At 36.6% G+C, this 20,911-nt stretch overlaps 1 protein-coding gene across 1 annotated transcript in view; it reads right to left on the bottom strand.

Moving 5' to 3' along the window:
- Positions 1-20,911, bottom strand: part of CCSER1 (coiled-coil serine rich protein 1) — a 1,046,074-nt gene that overhangs the window by 67,927 nt on the left and 957,236 nt on the right. The window lies entirely within an intron of this gene.

Below are 20,911 nucleotides of genomic sequence, written 5' to 3'. Positions count from 1 at the left end.
TGAGGCATAGCCTTAGGAATTAGGCACACAAGATTTATTTATGTGGATACATTTTGTATGCTACATATTCATCAAAGCACATATATCAAACTGTTAATAAAGGCTTGAAAAAATAATTAGAATTTGGGTTGGAAAAGGTTAGTGTGTCATGATCTGAGGAACGCTCTCAAATGATGACTCACCACCTGAAATGTCCACAAATGAGGAAAACGCAAACTACAACTTTTAGTTAACTAGGGTCTGGGTCACAACGTGCAGTGCAGAATCCCATATCAGAAAACTCCACATTTTTTCTGTTCTACTTATGCTTCTATTCCCTGCAGCGAACAATTGCCCAGTTGGGTCCCTGCCACACATGTGAGAGGCCTGCATGTACTTCTAGGCTCATGTCTTCAGCCTGGCTCACTTTTTTGTTGTAACCAATTGGGAAGTGAAGTGGTAGATGAAAGATCTCTCTTTGTATCTGTCTCCCTCTCCTCTGTCACTCTTCCTTTCAAAGAAACAAACTTATCTTCCTTTTATTAAAATATGTTCATCTAAATAAATGCATTACTAGTCATTTCATCCCTTTAAGTATATTAAACATATTATACTACGTGAAGTTGCACAAAGAGAATTGTGGAGAAACATTTCTTCAAGGTCACCTAGTCAATAATAAAAACATAAATAGAACAAAAACCATGGATAACTTCTTAAGCCATGTTCTACCACTTGCATACATTTTTCTCTCATTACAATAAATATAAGAGGAAAACAAATGTGTAACATTCCAGAGGGGTAACAGTGTAAACAATACTACTTTTTCTGTCTAGTAGCAAAAAAAAAGAGATAAATAAATAAATAAATAAATAAATAAAAATCACTGAATTGTTGTTCCAGTTAAAGAAGCAAGGATAAATTAAGATGCTTAAATTCTTCCTCACTGATTTTCTTTCTTATTCTGACTTGATTATGTAATAGAAATTGACTTCTTATTGTGAAATCAACAAAGAACATTCTGCCTTCCTCACCCAACCTTGGATCTATTTTCCATTGGCATATTCCATCTTAACTGCTCTATTTCTCATTCAGGTTTGAAGGCACAGCACCTGTTCACAGTGGTTTTTGCATAATGGCTTTCCATAGAATGGAGATGCACAGTCAATCACAGTAATTCACTAAGAAATAGTGATACTCCCTGGTTAAATTAGGTCTTTTAAATATCAAAAGTGTGGCAATGAAAAAAAGACATGCCTTTCAGTTAAAGGACATTTCAAATGTAACGTTTTTTCATAACATGTTATAAAATATGAAATGTGATTTAATTTAGTCTTACTATTCCTTTTATTAAAACCTTCAGGGGGAGGATGTTGTGGTGTAGCACATTAAGCAACTGCTGGCAATGCACCAATCCCATTTTGGAAAACATATTCAAGTCCCGGCTGCACCACTTCTAATTCTATACCTCTCCTAAAGCTCCTGGGAAGTCAGCAAAACCAAGCCAATTAACAGGGTCGCTGCCACCCACACAGGAGATGCCAGTGACGTCCCAGGCTCATGGCTTTGGCTTGAGTCAGCCTTGGTCCATGCAGCCATTTGGGGAATGAACTTCAAATGACTCTCCTCCAACTCCTTTTGCTTTCTTGCTCTTGCTCTTTCCATCAAATAAATAATAAACATTTTTAAAAAGCAGAATTTTTAAAAGATTGATGTAATAATGAATACTATATACCACAATAATGTTTTTCTGACAACGATGATTTGAGGAAGTCTAACCTATCATAATTTCAATGTTAATATTCATGTTGTATATTTTTAGCTTTTAAAAATATCTTCTCCATGAATATCACTCACCCATTAAAGAGAATGAAATTCTACTATTTGCAACAAATAGTCTCACCTAGACACCATTATGCTCAGTGAAATGAATCAACCCCAAAAGGACAGACATCATATATTCTGTCTGATATATGGCAACCTTGAAGCAAAATCCAAGTTTAAATTGATACATAGGTAAACATGTATATACATATACTCTCCTAGACAAGCTGTATAATGGAGACTAGCATATTGGGAAGTGGAAATACATTTCAGTAAACATTTCTACTCCTGAATAAAAGGAGGACTCCAAATAAAACTGGTAAATGTATTTTGACAACACAATATCAGACATTCTACCATCATCGATACCTGTAATTCCATAATACACTTAAACCAGAGACTGTCAAATGTTGCTGAACGACTAGCCTATCGTAATAATACAGGAGAAAACAGCAGAGAGGGGGATGGAGGAATGGAAATGTGAATTCCTGTGCCTATGGAACCATGTCATTCCTATAACTCACTTTCTCCAGTTATGCTTAATTAAGATTAACATAAATGTGGAAAAGAAGAAATTACACTGTTTTAAAATATTTTTGGTAAATAATTCCAATAATGAAGCAGTTTATAATGTTCCCTCAGAAGTTTACGTTTGCAATCAGTTTTAAGGTTAGAAGCATGCCAAATGGATAAGAGACATTCATGACCTCTCTGTCATTTGACTGGGTCTGTGGCCAAAATGTAATTGGATATTTCTGTTTCATTTTCTATAGAGAGAAATATGTCTCAGATAGAATGAACTTTAGGAAACCTTCCTTTCCCCCATTACAGATGTCTTTGGCACCTTTTGTGATGCTGACTTCAGTGATTCCCAAATGTGGAATCTCTTGGCATCTTTCAAAAATAGCAGTGCCTGTCTCTACACAGAGGCATTGTAATTTGATAAGTATGGATCAAAACACAGGCATGGGAACAGTTTTTGGTTTTGTTTTATAAATGTATTTATGTTTTATTCAAAAGGCAGAGAGACAGACAGATTTCTGTCTCCTGACTTACAGCATGGCTACCACTGAGGTCAGGCCAGCTTGAGGCCAGGATCTCTGGAATCTCAATCCAGGTCTTCCATGTGGGTGGCAGGGACCCCAGTGCCTTGTCTGTCATCTACTGTCACCTAGGGTGCTCAGTAGCAAGGTGTTGATGTCAGAAGTAGATCTGGAACTTGAATTCAGGCCTTCTGGTTGGGATGTGGGTGTCCCAAGCAGTGTCTGAACTACTGTGTGAAATACCTGTGAAAAGGTGTTCTTTAAATCAATCTTGTTATCTCAAGAGAGTTGTGGATTCACATCTAGTTTTGAGAAACAACACAGAGAAAGTCCTTGTATCCTTAATTCAGTTTTTCCCCTGTTAGGGTCCAGGTTTGTCAATTTCCCATGAACGATAGAGAGCCTCACTGATAATGCAAAAGCAAGCAGAGTTTATTGTTGCAGCATGCTGGGGTCAGATTGTACTTGAGGCACACAGGCCAGCCAAGGAGAGGTTGGACCCTTAACCAGAGAAAAGCCAGCAATGATATAGGACCTTTTGGCTGTTACATACATCGTAGTCATGCATCAAAACCCACGCAAATTCAAACTCAGCGATCAGCTTAAGGAGTAACAAACTTCAGATATGTCATCTTTATGGCTTCCAGGTGCAAACAGTCCACTCCCTTCCCACACCCATTATCTTTATGGCTCCTGGGTCTAAACAGCTCATTCCATTCCCATACACATTATCTTTATGGCTTATTCTGGTCCTGAGACTGGATGATTGTGCCACTGTCCTCCTGCACCTGGATGTATTCTATAGGTAAGGCTTGTGAAACTGTTCACAAGGTCACAGAGAAACAAAGAACATATCGCTAAAGTGGAGTTTTCCCATGGTCCAGACGCATTCTGACCTAGCAAATAGCAGTTTCTTGGCACGAAGGGCCTAATATTGCCTAACGCTAAAATTCTAACATTTTAACATACTAATATTATACTAACACTGTGACACCTCCCAGTGGTAACAGCTTCAAATACTATAGTAGAGTAGAATACAATGTAGGATTTGATTCTAATCCTTCTGAGTTACTAAATATTTTCATCCTGTGGATCTTTTACAAGCACAACTTCTTTCCCATGCAATCCAACATGTTCTCAATCTTTTGCAACCACTAATCTGGTCTCTAGTCTGTAATTTTTTTTCATTTGAAGAATGTCTTACAGGGGTTAGCATATAGTATGTAACATTTCAGGACTAGTTCTTTGGCACTCAGCGCAGTTCTCTGAAGATCGAGTCACAGTGTTGCATGCAATAGTGCTTGTTTCCTTTGTATTACTGAGTATTATTCCATGGCATGAATAGATCACCATTTGTTTAAATATGCTTTGGTCACTAACAATAAGCTTGATATAAATATTCATATACAGAACTTTCAAAAATATATTAAAAAGCATAAATTACTGAAAGGACAACTCCCTTAAATATTATTCATTATGCCATCTTTCTAAAATTGTGATAAAACCATAGGAAGTTTGTTGATTTATAACTGGAATTAAATAGTTATTTTATAAAAGGAAGTGAAATAACAGAAAATACTTATAATGCAATATTTTTATTATAAATTTATCCATTTTCCATTCATGCCAGATACCTATTTATTATCCCCAAAGAAAAGTTTGTGATATCTTAGCTCTAAAAGGACTATTTTCACTGCTACTCTTTAATTAATGCACTTATATATGTATTATAAGACAAGTGACTGGCAAAATGAGTGAGAAAGATTTTAGTTTTCCATGTTCTTTTTTAGTCCCCAAATAATTGTAAGAGCTGGGAGTGGGCCAGGGTTCAGCCAGGAGACTCCATCCATCTTCCCCCCAAGTGTAGCAAGAACACAAATACGAGGGCCAATGTCTGCTTTCTCTGAGCCTGCACCTTAGCAGGAAGTTTGATAAGAAGCACAACAGCTGGGACTTGAGCTGGCACTCTGTATGGAATGTGGGTCTTCAAAGTGGAGATTTAATCTGCTGCAGCACAATGCCAGCCCAAGAATGCATTTTTTAATATATACTAGCACTGTTAGAAGTGTACTAAGGATAACTACGAGTCTAAAGACTTAACATCTTAATTAATCACTGCTCTAATTGTTTTTTGCTTTTCATTCAGTTTTTAAAACCAGGGGATGGTATTGTCATATTGCAAGTTAAGCTGTTACCTGTGGTAACCACATCCCAGACAAACCAGCTGGCGTCCTGCCTGTTCCACTATTGACCCACCTCTCTACTAATATGCTAATCACCTGGGGGAAACAGAAGATTTTTCAGGTGTTTGGACTCTTGGGCACACATGGAATACCAGGATAAAATTACTGGTTCCTGACTTTGGCCTGGCCCAGTTCTGATTGTTGTGGCAATGTAGGGAATGGCAAGCAGATGGACGATCTCTCCCTATCTGTTTCTATCTCTGTCTTGGTATCTCTGTCTATATCTCTGTCTCACTCTCTATATAGCTCTGCTTTCAAAAGTTAACATTTAAAAGCAAAAACTTAGTGTTGCAAATATTTCTGTTATAGCCATAATTCATAGGAGCAACTTAAGGTCTCAAAAAGGTTAAGAATATTGATGAAACTCAGTAGTGAATAATCAGGAATATGAGATTCACATTTACACAATAAATTTAGAGTTTATGCTATGATATTCTGTTACTAATACAATCTGCTGACAAATCAAATTAGACTCAATTACAGAATGAAGAGCCACTGTAGGGATGAAGAAGATAATGGATACATCTTTACAAATTCCTGCTTTCTATCTACATTTCAAAAGTTCATACTCAAATGGACTTAAGTATAATTTTGATTTTGCATATAGATTTGAGTTGAATATCAATGAATATGTCAACCACAATTCCAGTGGTCACATGTTCATATCCCCACTTTTTTACATGGTTCGAACAGGGAAATAAATCCGTTTCAGAAAAACAAACAACAAAAAAACAACTTAATGAGTTTTGGTGCACAAAGCTACATGAAAGAGCACAATGGCTATTTCCGTAAAGCTTATAAAATTTTATAGAATGAGAATCTTGACTTGCATGATTGTTTTGCTCAATTTTATCCATTCTAATCTGCCAGATTAATGATGCAAACCTAATAAGGTTCTTGCTTCCAAAGACCAAAGTCTCACATACATTCCAATAGTAGTTTAATGATGTTTTCACTTTATTTTGTTGCATCTCATATTGTAGTACCAAGTCTAATCTATGAGATAAAAAAAAAAGTCCAAAGTACCACAGGTGGAGTTGTTTTCAAAGGAAGAATCATGATCATCTGCTGTCATTTCCACTTGGGATCTCTCAGGAATGCTAATGTCTGTTATTTAACACCAGGAGACAGAAGGATTTGTGAACTGTTCTGAAACTAAATCCCATATTTAAGGTACCATCTAATTCTCTGTTTTTGTTTTTTTAAGTAAGAACATCACATTTATACATTTTACTTATTTTACTTACAATAAGCTATACCACAACTTAAAGCTGTGTGCTCTCATTCAAAACTATATCATATACAGATGTATAGTATTTTGAATGAATTTTACCTGGGTCTTATTATAATAATATAAGCAAGCCAAATTTAAATCCATTGCAATTTGCATATTTTTAGAACTACATAAAATAGAGAAAAGAAAACAAATATTTGCAAAAATCAATACTTAATTTCAAAATTTATATTTTCAGTCATTGAACACAGTCCTGAATCCTGAGATATTTCGGTTATGGGGAAAACATTGTTAAATACTTTGCTCATAACAGGAAGTAATGAGATTAATGAGTTATTTCAAAAGGCAAGACAGGAGAATATTTTAGATAATTATTTTAGATATTTTAATGATGTCATACTGGTGTGTATATTAGAAGAAAGTTTTCAATAAAACTTGTAAATAAGATACAGGTGCTTTAATGGACTTCATATGCTTTATTAAAGATAACTTTAGCAATTTCCTTCATCATGAGATTAATATTTGTAATTATTTAGTTATTGACAAACATGGTTTGATTTTTCTGTTTTAACATGGTGAAAAAGCAATACTTGTTCAGTAGAAACTATACTTTCATTTTAAATGTTTTAAAAGATACCCACACATCTAGTTTAATCCCTCATTTTCTTTCTTGAAATCCAAAAAAAAATTCTTAAACACAGAAGTGATAAGTAAATTAAGTAGCCAAGTCCGGACTGTGGCTCAAGCATTTGGATATTTGTACCATTAGCATTTGAAAAACAAAACTTCCAGAATGCTGCCCATTAGCACAATATTAAGGCCCTTGTCAGTCTAAAACAATGTTCAAAATTATATTTTGATAATGATGACGTTAAAATAATATTCTAAATAAAATTCAGATAATCTCATATTTGTTTTCCTAACTATTTGCTGGAAAAGACTTTATTTTTGAAACTCAAAATATAGTATAAGGTTGGATGAAAAAAGAACATTAATCATTACCAAAAATGTCTCTAACATTAGGCATAATTTTTAGTGCTTATTCATAGGTGATCAAAAACAATAACTAGGGTTAGGAATGCCAAAAAAAGTATATCAAATAACAAAAACAACTAAGATATTACTCACTAATTCAGACACATAATAGTTTTGCTATTACAACAATGTTTGCATAATGGTAACTTTACTCACCATGAGAAATGATAAATATTTCATAACTATTTCCTGTTAGTTATAATTAAATAATAATAATGATTGCATTTTAATAAGCACTTGATTCAAAACAGAGTTTTAAATTTTGTTTTACAATGAATGTTTTTTGGCACTTGAACAAGTAAGTTTCGGGAATCTTGAAAAATAATTTATACTCAGCTAGTTATTATAATGATGCATATAAATATTGAATTAAATTTTAAATTTAATTTTCTATCAACTTATTCATAAACTATTGAGAGAAAAGACCACGTATTCTCAGATACAGAAAAGAAAAACATATGCAACTATATGAACTTACAAGTCTAATGTAAATAGTAAAGTATAGTTGTATATTAAGCTGAATGAAGATACAAGAAGACATCCAGCAGACTTCTGGGTTTAATTGGGTTTATTTCTGTGGAAAACTTGTCTCACAATTTGTATATTCCCTTTAGGGAAATATTTATGGATGCTTCACATTGCTTTTAGAGATTTTTCTATTATTATGAGTTTGCTCCACAAAGCTTTTAATGAAACATGAAAAACTTTAATAAGAACACTCTATAAATGAGGTATCTACATTATGTCTTGGAATCCTATTTTACACACTCAGTGTTACTCGAACACAAAAACATTTATTGTTCCTTAAACTCAGACCAAACTTTCTCAAATCTATAAGCTTTTCCTGTCTGGAATGATCCTATTAACTCATCCTTTACAGAATGTTTATATTCAAAAATCACTACCTCTAGGAAGAAGTCCTCTCTATCTTCATTCAGAAAATTACTTATGGGGCCCGGCATGGTGGCACAGTGGTTAAGGTCCTCACTATGCACGCCCAGGATCCCATATGGGCGCCGGTTCTAATCCCGGCAGCCCCGCTTCACTTCCAGCTCCCTGCCTGTGGCCCGGGAAAGCAGTCGAGGACAGCCCAAAGCTTTGGGACCCTGCACCCGTGTGGGAGACCCGGAAGAGGCTCCTGGCTTCGGACTGGCATAGTATCCGCTGTTGAGCTCACTTGGGGAGTGAATCATCAGACAGAAGAGCTTCCTCTCTGTCTCTCCTCTCTGTATATCCGCCTTTCCAATAAAAAAATAATAAATCTTTAAAAAAAACCAGAAAATTAGTTATGAAAAGCCCAAGGCCAGAGGGAAATTGTGATGTCTTACAATGCAAATCAATGAACAAGTTAAAAAATCACTTACTGTGCATATAATAATGAGCTGCTTCTTACAAAGTAGTCTTTGTTCAGATCGTAGCAGCATATATCAAAGCATAGATCTACATGGCTACTATGTTTTTTTAAGAGTAAGTTTGGATAGTTGAATTATCCAAGCCAGGCCAACACTCTCAAGCCTCCCACATAATGATGCATTTCCTGGTTTTTGTTATCTTAAATTTTCACATTTGAAGAAAGGATTCATCAGCTAATCTTTAGTTTAAAAGTCACTTATCCAGAAAAGTGGATGTGCTAGGTTTATGATCAGCTTTGCATGGACTTATCATCTCAAATAACAAATTTGAGACTATGCAACTGCTTCCTGTTATTCTATATGTCAGCTACCGTGCAATTACATTTCTCAGAGTGTGGGTTGGATGGTGTTGACAAGATTTTGTAACAGCACAGCCATTGTAATATATGCTTAAAATAAAAAGGCATGCCATTTCCTATAAAGACATATACCAAGAGTAGGCCTACAGAGAGTGCTGAAGTTATGCTAATGGAATCAATGTATACATCACAGTGCAATAAAAGCCTGGATACATAAAGCTATTTACAAGCTTCAGAAACATCATTTTCTTTATCTACTGGAAGCTGTCATCATCAGATATATTGCTACACTGCAAACAAAACCAGTAAGCAATGACTTATTCTGTTCCACTGTTATCTATTCATAGTTCACAGTGAGCTTTTCTGTTTAAAGCATTTGAATAAGAAGTTATAAATATTACCAATATTTTTAGTAATCATTAGCATCATAACTATCTATTTCATTTTGTAACTATTGATCTATTTAATCTTGTAACTAGTCACATCAATAAAAGCTTTTCAGTTATCAAAAAAACAAAATACTATTCACCTTGTACTAGTTAGAGGAAAAGAAACTTATATCTTCATAACACAGAAATGTACAAATTAAAGGCACAGATAAGGTGCCTTTAATTTTTGTTGTTGTTAAAGATTTATTTTATTTTTATTGGAAAGTCAGTTATACAGAGAGGAGGAGAGACAGAGAGGAAGATCTTCCATCCGTTGATTCACTCTGCAAGCGGTCAAAATGGCTGGAGCTGTGCCAATCTGAAGCCAGAAGCCAGGAGCCTCTTCTGGGGCTCTCACACAGATGAGGCTCCCAAGACTTTGGGCCATCCTCCACTGCTTTCCCAGCCCACAAGCAGGGCGCTGGATGAGAAGTGGAGCTGCCAGGATTAGAACCAGCACCAATATGTGATCCCGGCACATGCAGGGTGAGGACTTCACCCACCACGCTACTGCACTTGGCCCAAGGTGAATACTTTTTTGTTTATACATTCTTGTAAATGAGTTTGTGTGTCAACAATTTGGTATATTTTTCTATATCATTAGTAAACAATAGTCTGAGCACATCATCCACAGAAGAGGGTGAACGTCTATATAAATCTTCATTTTTGAATGTATTTTTCTATCTGTACATTAATAGTAAAGAATTAGAGTTGACATAAATTTAGTAGCCACAATATAGTGAGATGAAGACAAAGTACTTGTGTTCATTTATTCACTTAATCACGAAGGATGTATTATTATGATTTACATTTTACTCTGTGTCTCAGCACAACCTTGCTGTCTGGGATGTATCTGGATCAGAGTGCCAGCCCCGATTCTTTCCTGCTGACAGTTTATAGGACGAAGTGGATGACAGTACTACTGCTTGGGACCCTGACACTCATGTGGAAGACCAGGAGGGAATTCCGCATTCCTGACTTTGGCCCAGCCCAGCTCTGGCCGTTGCCTGCATTTGGGAGGAATGATTAGCAGATGGAATTTTTTCTCCTTTTTCTCCCCTCTCCCTCCCTCCCTCTGTGTCCCTTTCTCTGCTTCCCTTCCTCCATCTCCTTCTTTCTCCCTCTCTCACTCTTTCAAGTGGATGAAAAAAAGCAAGATGAGATAAACACTTATTACTGGGTCAGATGTCAAGTAATTAGTTTGTAATCCCAAGTGTAAAAATGGTGATGATGAAAGATGAAGTTTAAAAATGTAAAAGGGGCGAGGGATGAAACAGACTGGATGACAAGCTCCAGGTGGAGAGCCTTGGGTGTTTAAGTCAGAAAATGTTTACTCTATTCACTAAGACTTCATCTAGTTGTATCTACTTAAGCAAGTTGGTTAACTTCTCTAAGCCACGGTCTCTTCTTACAGTAGATACAAGAGTAGCATTTGCTTCATAGGGTTAATGCTAAAATTAATTTAGTTAGATTAGACAATGTTAGTGACATCATCAATGCTAGGCATTATCACTACAGCAGTTTCAAGTTTTGATCAGATTACACATCATCCAAGAAAGTCCTTAGGAAGCTTAATTTTGCAGGGAAGAGAAAAGAGGTAACAAACTCCCAGGGTTTTATGTCAGTAATTCATAAGCAAAAGAAGAGAGGGATGCATGGCACTCATACTTTCTGATTCTCCTGTATTCCCCAAATGTTCACATAGGTGGGCTTAGTAAATGTTACCATTTAAAACAAACCTTACAAAGGTTGTTACTGCTTTCCAAACAGCACCTTTATTATTATTATTTTTTTGTTCATCATTTCAAAATCATTATTTAAAAGAAAAATCATTTGTTATTCTCAAGGATTAGATTGATGTTTATCTGTGTGACTTTCCTATGTCTTTCTCTTAGTGAAGTTACATTATGACCAGAGAAACTTTAATTTACTGTTATATTGTCCAGGCCTAAAAGTGTCTGGCACATGCCTACCACATGGTAGTCATTTGGGAAATGCTGAGTGGCTGGCTGGATCAGCCATCGGATATTAGTATTTTGAGAGCCAAGGATAACTGGAATTGAGTTTTATTTGCTGTTTAAGGGAATGAAAAGAAAACATGTATTGAATCAGGAAGTACTTGAGAGCTATTTAACTATTAAATCCTTTCTGTTAGTTACTTTTTAAAATTAGAGGTAATGTTAAGACATTTTGCTTAAGCTTTTCATAATTTTGCATTTACATTGTATTTCATCTTAAATTAATAACAGCATAAAACCATAGCATTTTAGCTAACATACCAAATTTGTGGCATTTGTGATGTGTCAAAATCTATTTTCAGTGGTTTTGCCCACTTTCTGGTAGCCATGGCCCTTTGTGCCCTAATCAACTATGTAAAGATTACCAAAATAAAATAATAAAAAGGAAAAAAAGACATTTCAAAAATGTGTAATTTGGAACAAACTATGCGTGTGCTGAAAATATGTAGTTTTAATTGGCATAAAATCAACAGGCGCACATATGGAGTCTGTAATGTAACTGTAATAAAATTTAGTGATATTTAGGTGAATGAATGAATATGATTAAGAGCAAATTAGAATAATGGAATATTTTCGAGTCACATAATATTATATTGAGCAGCTGTGTAACTCTGCTTTTGTTTTGCATCTTCATTACAGACTATTGGAAATGATAGCCTGAGTGAAATTAAGGAAATGATCATTTTGGTTAGCTTAAATAGTTGGCAATAAAATGGCTGTTTCCTCATTACTACCTATTCCACTATAGCTAGTACTTAAAATACTTACATTAAAAATATATTCAAGTACTGAGTTTTCTCAGTCTGCTCTATAAGCTGACACTTTGATCAGTCCATAAGAGAATCTTTTCTACAACAAAACAGCAGTAAGAATTGTGCAAATGAGTTTCCCTTGGGCTCACAGCATGCCTTGCAAGTAAGCTGTGTACATCCTCACATACCCTTAGATTTGTATGTCTCAAGGGGTGAGCTATTTTAAACATCAAGCACTAGAAAAAGAGTAAAATCTTCATCCCTACTATGACCAAAACTACCTTAGTTTTTGTTTGTAGTATTAAAAAGTCTTTATGTATCTGCAAAGCATAAATGAGACACAGTTTTTATATTCCAGGAACATCTATAGTTTTTCTAATGAAACAGGTTTTGCACTAATGGCCTGTATTACAACTTGAATAAACACAGCCTCTTTAACTATATGAACATATTGTTGATGCATGCGCTCTCTTCTCACAATGCATGCTATCTCTTTAGACTGTTTCATTTATATTTATTCCAGTGGTTACCATTAGCAACTAAGCATTTTACACTGCCAAACATTATATGATTATGATCAAAACAAGTCAAATAGCAGAACATGGAATATGAGAGTACTTCAACCAGTTCATAAAAATAAAATACAAATGTTTGCTAGAAAGTCAGAAAAACTGAAATCCATGCCTAATTGTTTCCTTACATGTATTTTCCATAAATGTTTTACAGAATGGCTAATTGTAAGAATTTCAATTTTTTTACATTTTATGTGAACTTTTTGAAGAACTCTCATGAAATTGTGACCAATTTTCAAGCTATTGTCTTTTGTGGATTTTTTTGTTTGTTACCATTTAAAAGTGACTAGCTAAGGTCTAATGTTAAATGTTACCAAGAGTTGATCCCTTGAAATCCATAAATTTTACAGGTCACTTTAATATTTAAACAAACATCTCTTTCTACCAAAAATACATTATTTCAAGCCAATTTAAATTTATGCTGTTATTAATATGACTGCATGCTAAGTTTTTCACAGAAAGATAAAATTATGCCCTCTTTTTTGTATTATGCCTCATATTTGAGACAATTTGTTAAAAATAAATTTTAACTTCATTGGTACTCAATATAAAATATCATCAAATTTGTAACTATTTTCTTCAGGCAAGCAGGCTTTTGGTAAACACTAATTAGTTAAGTAAGATAATTCTAAGACATTCTCATGTGAAATTAATTCTTTATAATTGTTGGAGCATATCAACCCAAAATTTTTAAATTATTTTATTTTATTTTGTTTTACAATATTGTTCTATTGGCTCTGGGACATTTCGTATGATTTTTATAACACAATGTTTTGGAATTCCATTTTCTCCCTAAATTATATTTCCTAAATGTTGATAACTTTAATTCTATCATTTGAAATGTATACATGTATTTATAACCATGTGTTTTCATATTTAAAAGGAAAATCTTATTGGAGTTTGTTTATGTTATTTTAAAATTTAGTTATTATTTGAAAAAAGCTGAGACACAGAAAATGAAATAAAAGGAGAGCGAGCGAGCGAGCGAGTGACCGGCCCAGGCTGAAGCCAGCAGCCAGCAGGTCCTCCTGGTGTTTCACATGGGTGGCAGGGAGGTAGGCACTTGAGCCATCCTCCACCACGGTGTCCGGATCATTAGCAGGGAGCCGGAAAAGCAGTGGAGCAGCCTGGATTTGAAGTGAGACATAGCCGACATTAGCCTCACAGGTACCAGTTTAATCCATTGTTCCACCATGCCGGCCCCTATTTGTTTATTTATATACAATGGCTCTCAAACCTCTCAAAAATGATTCAGTCACTACAAGTTTGATGTTTTGCTTTAATGTTTTTCTTTAGAAGATAAAACACTACCCAGATAAATAAAGAAATAAAAATAATGTACCATATTACATGCCAAGAATTTCTGTCTGAACCAAAAGCTGTCCCTGAGTGGGATTGTGCTATGTTCTTTAAACACAGTGTGTTACTAGACACAAATGTTTTGACAACACAGATAGCCATCAAAGGATAGATAATGATTGCATTGCAGATTGCAGGTCTGTTTCTAGGGCAGTAAGAGTACAAGTAAGTTCACTACAGGTTGAAATAACAGACAGGACGATATTCGATGACTGGTTCTGCTTCTTCAATAACACATGCTACTCCTTCCCTTTTCAAAACAGGTCCATATTCTTGTCATAGTGCAGAAACAATGAAGTCGCTCTCATAATTCTATCATCTCTGTGCCACAAGGTAGGGTGACATACATTGTTTAAATTTCAAACATTTATTCATAGCATAAATCTGTCATAATTCTGGAAAAAATATTTTCTTCGACATTTTAAGGCTTTTTGGAGCTTGCCAAATCATCCCTTTGTCCTCTACCATACCTCTATAATAATGTATTTGTGGAAATGATATTTAAGAAATGACAGCAAGGATGATAAATTGATGTGGGGTTATTATCATTTCCTATTCATTCTTTCCTGCCCCATACCAAAGAACGATAATGAGAAATAGCCTTTTATTCATGTAGTAGGAAATGAAGCCACAAATATGTTAACTTTTAATTAGAAAAACTAAGCATCTACAGTTTTAGATCAATCTGAAATGCCAAGGTGATATATGGAACTACAAAACAGAAATCTCTACAAATTCCCAACTTAGTTCAATAATCACTAAAGAAATTCAAATATATTTAAATGGTAATATGATTTCATTTCAACCAACCATATAGTAACTTAACTTTAAAAAATTAAAGAATTGGGCCCGGCGCAGTTTCACAAGTGGTTAAGGTCCTTGCCTTCCACGCCCAGGATCCCATATGGGCGCCGGTTCTATCGCGGCAGCCCCACTTCACTTCCAGCTCCCTGCCTGTGGCCCGGGAAAGCAGTGGAGTTCAAATTTGATTGATAAACAAACTACTAAGTCAGGAAATCCATTTACATATGGAAACTTTCTTTTCCTTGTTTCTGAAAAATTTTTGTTTGCTTTCCATGAAATTGTCATTAAGAGGAATGAGAACTTGTACTGATGAATGTATTAGTGTTGTCAAAAATAAGATCAGAATAAAATAATAAGGTATTATGCTATTGCAATCAGGTAACTTCACTGAGGCCTAATGAATCAAATCAGATCAAAAGAGGAAATATTTTTCTAGTAGCTAGTCAATTTAATAATCTCAGTGGTATATCAGTTTAAGCTCTGCTTGGAGTACCATCATCCCAAATGAGAGTGCCCGGGATACATTCCTAATGCTACTCTCACTTTTGGATTATTGCTAATGTGCTTCCAGGAGGAAACAGCTTAGGGCTCACATATCTGGATTCCTATCGATCCATGTGGGAGACTCAGACTGAGTTCCCAGCTCCCACTTTCCACCTGACCCAATCCTGGCACCTGCAGGCATTTTTGCAAGTGAATGAGAGGGTAGAATATCTCTATCTTACAGTTTCAGTGGCTTTCTCTAAAAAGAGGGAAATTTACTGTTAGAAAAGCACAGTCATGGATGGAAGGAGAGAAAGATATGTTCTATCCACTGGCACACTCCCCAGATGGCTACACTGTCAGGGCTGGATCAGGCCAGAATCCAAGAACACAGAAACTTCATCTGGGTCTCCCACACTGGTGACAGGGTTCCAAGCACATGGCCACATTGCTCCACTTTACCAGTTGAATTAGAAGGCAGCTGGATGGGAAGTAGATCAGTTGGGACTCAAATGGATATTCATCTTGGATGTCAGTATCACATATGACAATTTAAAACACTGTGCTGCAGTGCTGGCCCATCTAATTGACTTTTAAATGCACTAAAAAATAAAGTTATCAATTAATAAAGACTTCACATTGGCCTCAACACAAGAGATGGCTGGGAAACTACCATGAAGCTCTTGTCTTTTGGCTGCTTTCATTAAGCTCCTACATAAGCCATCAGCACCTTCTGAATACACATTTTTTTCTTTTTAAAATGTCAAACGGATTATGTGACAATTTATTAGGCTATAATCTTTGGTTTGCTAATATAATGACATTCTGCTAAAACACCCTGGATGATTAGGAGATGTTTTCCATGACATATTAAATTCTTTAGCTTTCCACAACTTTTATTTTGGGATATGAGTATTTGCAATGGCTTAACTATTTCTTTAAAATTACTTTTTTTGAAAACACATTTTAGATGATAGCCTGATTATCATTTGTAGGACAGCATGTGATCTTCATGTTATGAGTTAAATGCGTCTCCCTTAAAATCCATCTTTTGGAGATCCAAAGCCCATCATCTCAGCATCTGACAGTATTTGAAGATAGGGTGTTTAAAGAGGCAGTTAAGTCAAAATGAGGCCATTAGGTTGGGTACTAAATCCATCTGATTGTGTCGTTCCAGGAAGAAGAAATGTGGACATAAAAAGTGGTGAGTCTGCATGCACATTGAGAAAAATCCTGTGCAAGCTAAGAGGCCAAATGAGTCTTCTAACTGGCAGTGTCTTCATTTTAGACTTCTGGGCTCCAAATGTATGAGAAAATAATTTTCCAACATTTGGTTACCAGTATGTGGCATTTGTTTGGGCATCTCTGGAAAATTTACATATCCTTCACTCCTGACTATAACATCCTTCACATTCAGTGTCATAATGGGTGATGTCTGATATGGAATCAGTGTGGGTGGGCTATAACACCCAATAGTCAGAACCAGAATGGGTGTGGGGAAGTTGGGCAAAGCCACTATTCCTGTCAGGACAAGAGGTTGACTATGTCAATCTGGGCCAAGTACCCACTGGTGTCACAGCGAGGAGCCCAATACAGGAGTTTGCAGAACTCCTGTGGCTAAGGTCTGGAAGAGGGTGGGTCTGGACCTGCTTCTTAGCACACACTGACAGATCTGAAAAACAGTATGGGGTGCAGGATAGACTATGTCTGGCCACAATACCAACCAGTTCACATTAAGACTAGGACTGAAGGCAGACTGGGCCAGATCATGCTACAGCACCTGTTGGCAAATGCCAAGGTGAGGCATACTAAATGCCATACTAAACTTCAGCGCTCACCAGCAAAAGCAAGGCCCAGGGGATCGTGGTGTGGCCCAGTGGTAGGCAGGGGGGTTGTGTGGGGCTTCCCTGCTTGTCCACTGCTCCCACTAGTGAGCATGAGAGCTGGGATGGTGCCAGACCAGGACAAGCAGGGCCACAACATCTACTGGTTGGAATAGGGTTAGGGGGAGAGCCAGAAAAAGTGCAGGTTGGTTGGACTATGCCACAGAATCAGCTGGCAAGTGCTGGAGGCAGATCCTGTCAAGTTAGAACCACCTGGAAAGAGCAGGATTCCTGACCGGAAGTGAGTCCAGTAGAAAAACTGTGGGCTCTTCTGATGGGCTACAACTCCCACTCGTGAGCATGAGAACCAGAGCTGGGAGAAAGCCTGGCTGGACAGGTGGTGGCATCTGCTAGCACTAGGATGGGTTGGATGGTGAGGTTGATTGGTTTGAGCTTGGATTTACCCCATCTCTCCCCCCCTTGACATATGCAAGTGTTGAATGGGATGAGTTTGCCCCACATGCCGGCAAGCACAGAACCCAGGAATGAGCACAGGCCTGAGGGGTTGTGGGTCACTCTGATTAGTTTGTAGCTCCAATTGGTATATGTGAGGGCCCAGTGTGTGGTGGGTAGGGTTGGGCTGGGCTATAGCACCCATTGGTTTGCAAAACAGATGGAGCTGGAGACAAAATCAATCCAGAAATCACAGCTACCATTGTGCTGATGTGGGTGAGGGACTGAGTTGGAACCCATACTGAAAAGCACACACAAGTCAGGTCTGGGATCCCTTCAGATGCCTTTTTTTTTTTTTTTTTTTTGAGAATCCTCCTAACTGAACTGATGTGTTGTGGGCTAAGGAGTTGATTAGTGCTCCTTAGGCTGAGCAGGAACAGGAACTGGGCTTGTGGCTAAAAACACCTAGACTAATTGGACTCATCTGTATCCAACATCCTGCTAAATAAGGATGTGGGGGGAAGAGTATATAAGAAGAGATGAAAGAGCAATAAAGAGAAACTTCGCAGAGATTTCTATCATCACTGGTCTCCTGTTGGTGCTTCATCCCCAGACCCTCTCCGTGTCCATGTTACTGATTCTGCTGGCCGGAGTACTGATGAACACAGAACTCCAGCCATGGGGAGAATCATAGGATCTGTGATCTCAACGTGGAGTACTTGTATCAGGATTGGGCCTCCTTAGTGGCTTAGATGGAACAATGGATTGTAGGCCCAGATACACAAGGAAGATATGGCAGTTCATTGGGGCCTACAGAAGATATCTGGTATCAGTGACAAAATAAATTGGTCAATTACCCCAGCCAAGTGTTGATAGCAAATATATGGGTGAATGGAGATTGTAAGGTGGACTGTGCCAGCTAGTGAACCTTGGAAGCATCTCCTCATCCCTGGAGTGGCAAGGCTGATTGCATTTCAGAATTATCAAAACATTTGAGCAGAACCCTCACAGCATGTTCCACATCAGGGATCCTGGAATGACAACAGGTGGTTATCCCCATCCGCAGGTACTAGGATGCGTGGAAGGAAGAGTATTCCCCCCTTTCCTTGGTTACAGGAAGAAGAAAATGAAAATTTGCAAACAATTGTCCCGCTCACTTTTCCCTAATCCTAATCAACTATGTAAATATCATCAAAATAAAATATACAAAAAAGAAAGATTTTGAGTATAAGTGCTAGCTCGTTCTTTCTCTCTCTCCCTCTCTCACACACTTACCACACACACAGAAAGAAAGAGAGATCACCTGACAAAACTGCTACTGGAACAATGATCTGTGGGTTGAACATGTTATCAAATTCACAATTCACTAATGAATGAAATGAGACTTGGAACATATTTAAAAGTTCCTCAGATGCAAGAAGCATCAGACTCTGTCATTCAGAATTAAGAATATTATTTTAAACACTTGTACTTTAGCACTCAGTTTCGAACATGGCAAAAAACATCTCCTGAACTTAAGTGACATTTAAAAAGATAAGAGCAGTGATTTTAGTTTTATGCCACTCAGTAAAGCTTTGGAGTTCAGCAAGGATTTGTGAAGTGCTCTTGTAAAATAAAGTGCACAAACATGAGACATTTCTGTCACAAAACACACAATGGAGAGAGACAAAAACAAAGATTGATGTCAATCTTGATGACATTCAGTTAAATAGGAGCAAAGCAGAGTGTTAGCAAATATTCCACAAAGTGATTTTATTTTTTGGGTTTCAATTTTGTCATTTCACCAGTATATTCTTGTGTTGTTACACTATTTTCTTCTGTTTGAACTTTCGTGCACAATAATATTTTTCCTTGTAATAACAATTCAAAGTTCCCATTTGCAATTGTTCTACTATATTAAACTTGCCCATATCATCTTAGTAACAGAAATAATGCGGTAACAGCATACACACATTTCCAAAGTGTTTGTACTACTCAGAACATAGTTTAAGTAACATATTACATATCTTAAAAATGTGCAAATAAAAGCTTGAAGCGGTAAGGTGAATCTGTTAAGATCCACAGACAGGAATGTCCACACTGTATGATGGAGTGACTGGGATCAAGACTCAGCTGCACTTGTGATTCCAGCTTCCTGGCAATGTGCACACTGAGAGCACAGGAGGAGTTGCATACATACATACATATTGATATATATGTGTGTATGTGTCTAGAAGCAATTCAATAATGTACATCTTCAAAAATTTTGTATAGCCATATCATTTCTAATTTGATTTTCAAAAACTAAGGTTAAATTGAATTTTCTTGCAAATTTCATACTATCTACACTACATTCAGTGTTTTCAGCATTTCTATTTTGGGCAACTATTTATTTATTTATTGAAAAAAGAGAGAAGGCACAGTGGTAGCCAACCAGCTAAAGTCCTTATCTTTCTTGTACCGGGTCCCGAAATGGGTGCTGGTTCTAATCCTGGCAGCCCTGCTTCCCGTTTAGGTCTCTGCTTGTGGCCTGGGAAAGCAGTCAAGGACGGCACAGAGCCTTGGAATCCTGCACTCATATGGGAGTCCTGGAAGAGGTTGCAGGCTCTTGGGTTTAGATGGGCTCAGCTCCAGCTGTTGCGGCCCTTGTGGAGTAAATCATTGGACAGAGGATCTTCCTCTCTGTCTCTCATCCTCTCTGCATATCTGACTTTGCAATAAAAATAAAACAACTCTTAAAAGGAGAGAGTGGCAGTGAATATCTATCCTCTGTTTCACTCAAAAATCTATAGTGTCCATGGCATGGGCAAAAGCAGTTAGAAACGTAATTCAGAGGTATTTAGCTATATTTTAGCTTTTAGGCATTTTCATTCTTTCTGCCAATGAAGTTATTTACTTACTAAGTGTCAGCAGTCATTAATCCCAAATATTAATGGTTCATTTGAACTTGGGTTAGGAAAGTAACTAGTTCTATAAATTTATTTAAAACAATAATAGCATTTTATTGGAAAAACTAATTTGAACACACAATGATCAGTAATTGAAAAAAATTAGGAAAGAAATATATAAATATTTTTTAAAATCTTGTCATATTATGATGCACATTTTTAAAAAATATCGAAAAGGGGGCTAAATGTTTGGCTCAGTGTTTAACAGGCCATTTGGGGTACACTC

Source organism: Ochotona curzoniae, unplaced genomic scaffold, assembly GCF_017591425.1.
Source record: "Ochotona curzoniae isolate NIBS_2020 unplaced genomic scaffold, NIBS_Ocur_1.0 scaffold_4506, whole genome shotgun sequence".
In the NCBI taxonomy this organism is placed as follows: domain Eukaryota; kingdom Metazoa; phylum Chordata; class Mammalia; order Lagomorpha; family Ochotonidae; genus Ochotona; species Ochotona curzoniae.
Note: the sequence above shows the minus strand (reverse complement) of the source record. Positions and strands in the feature narration are given on the sequence as shown.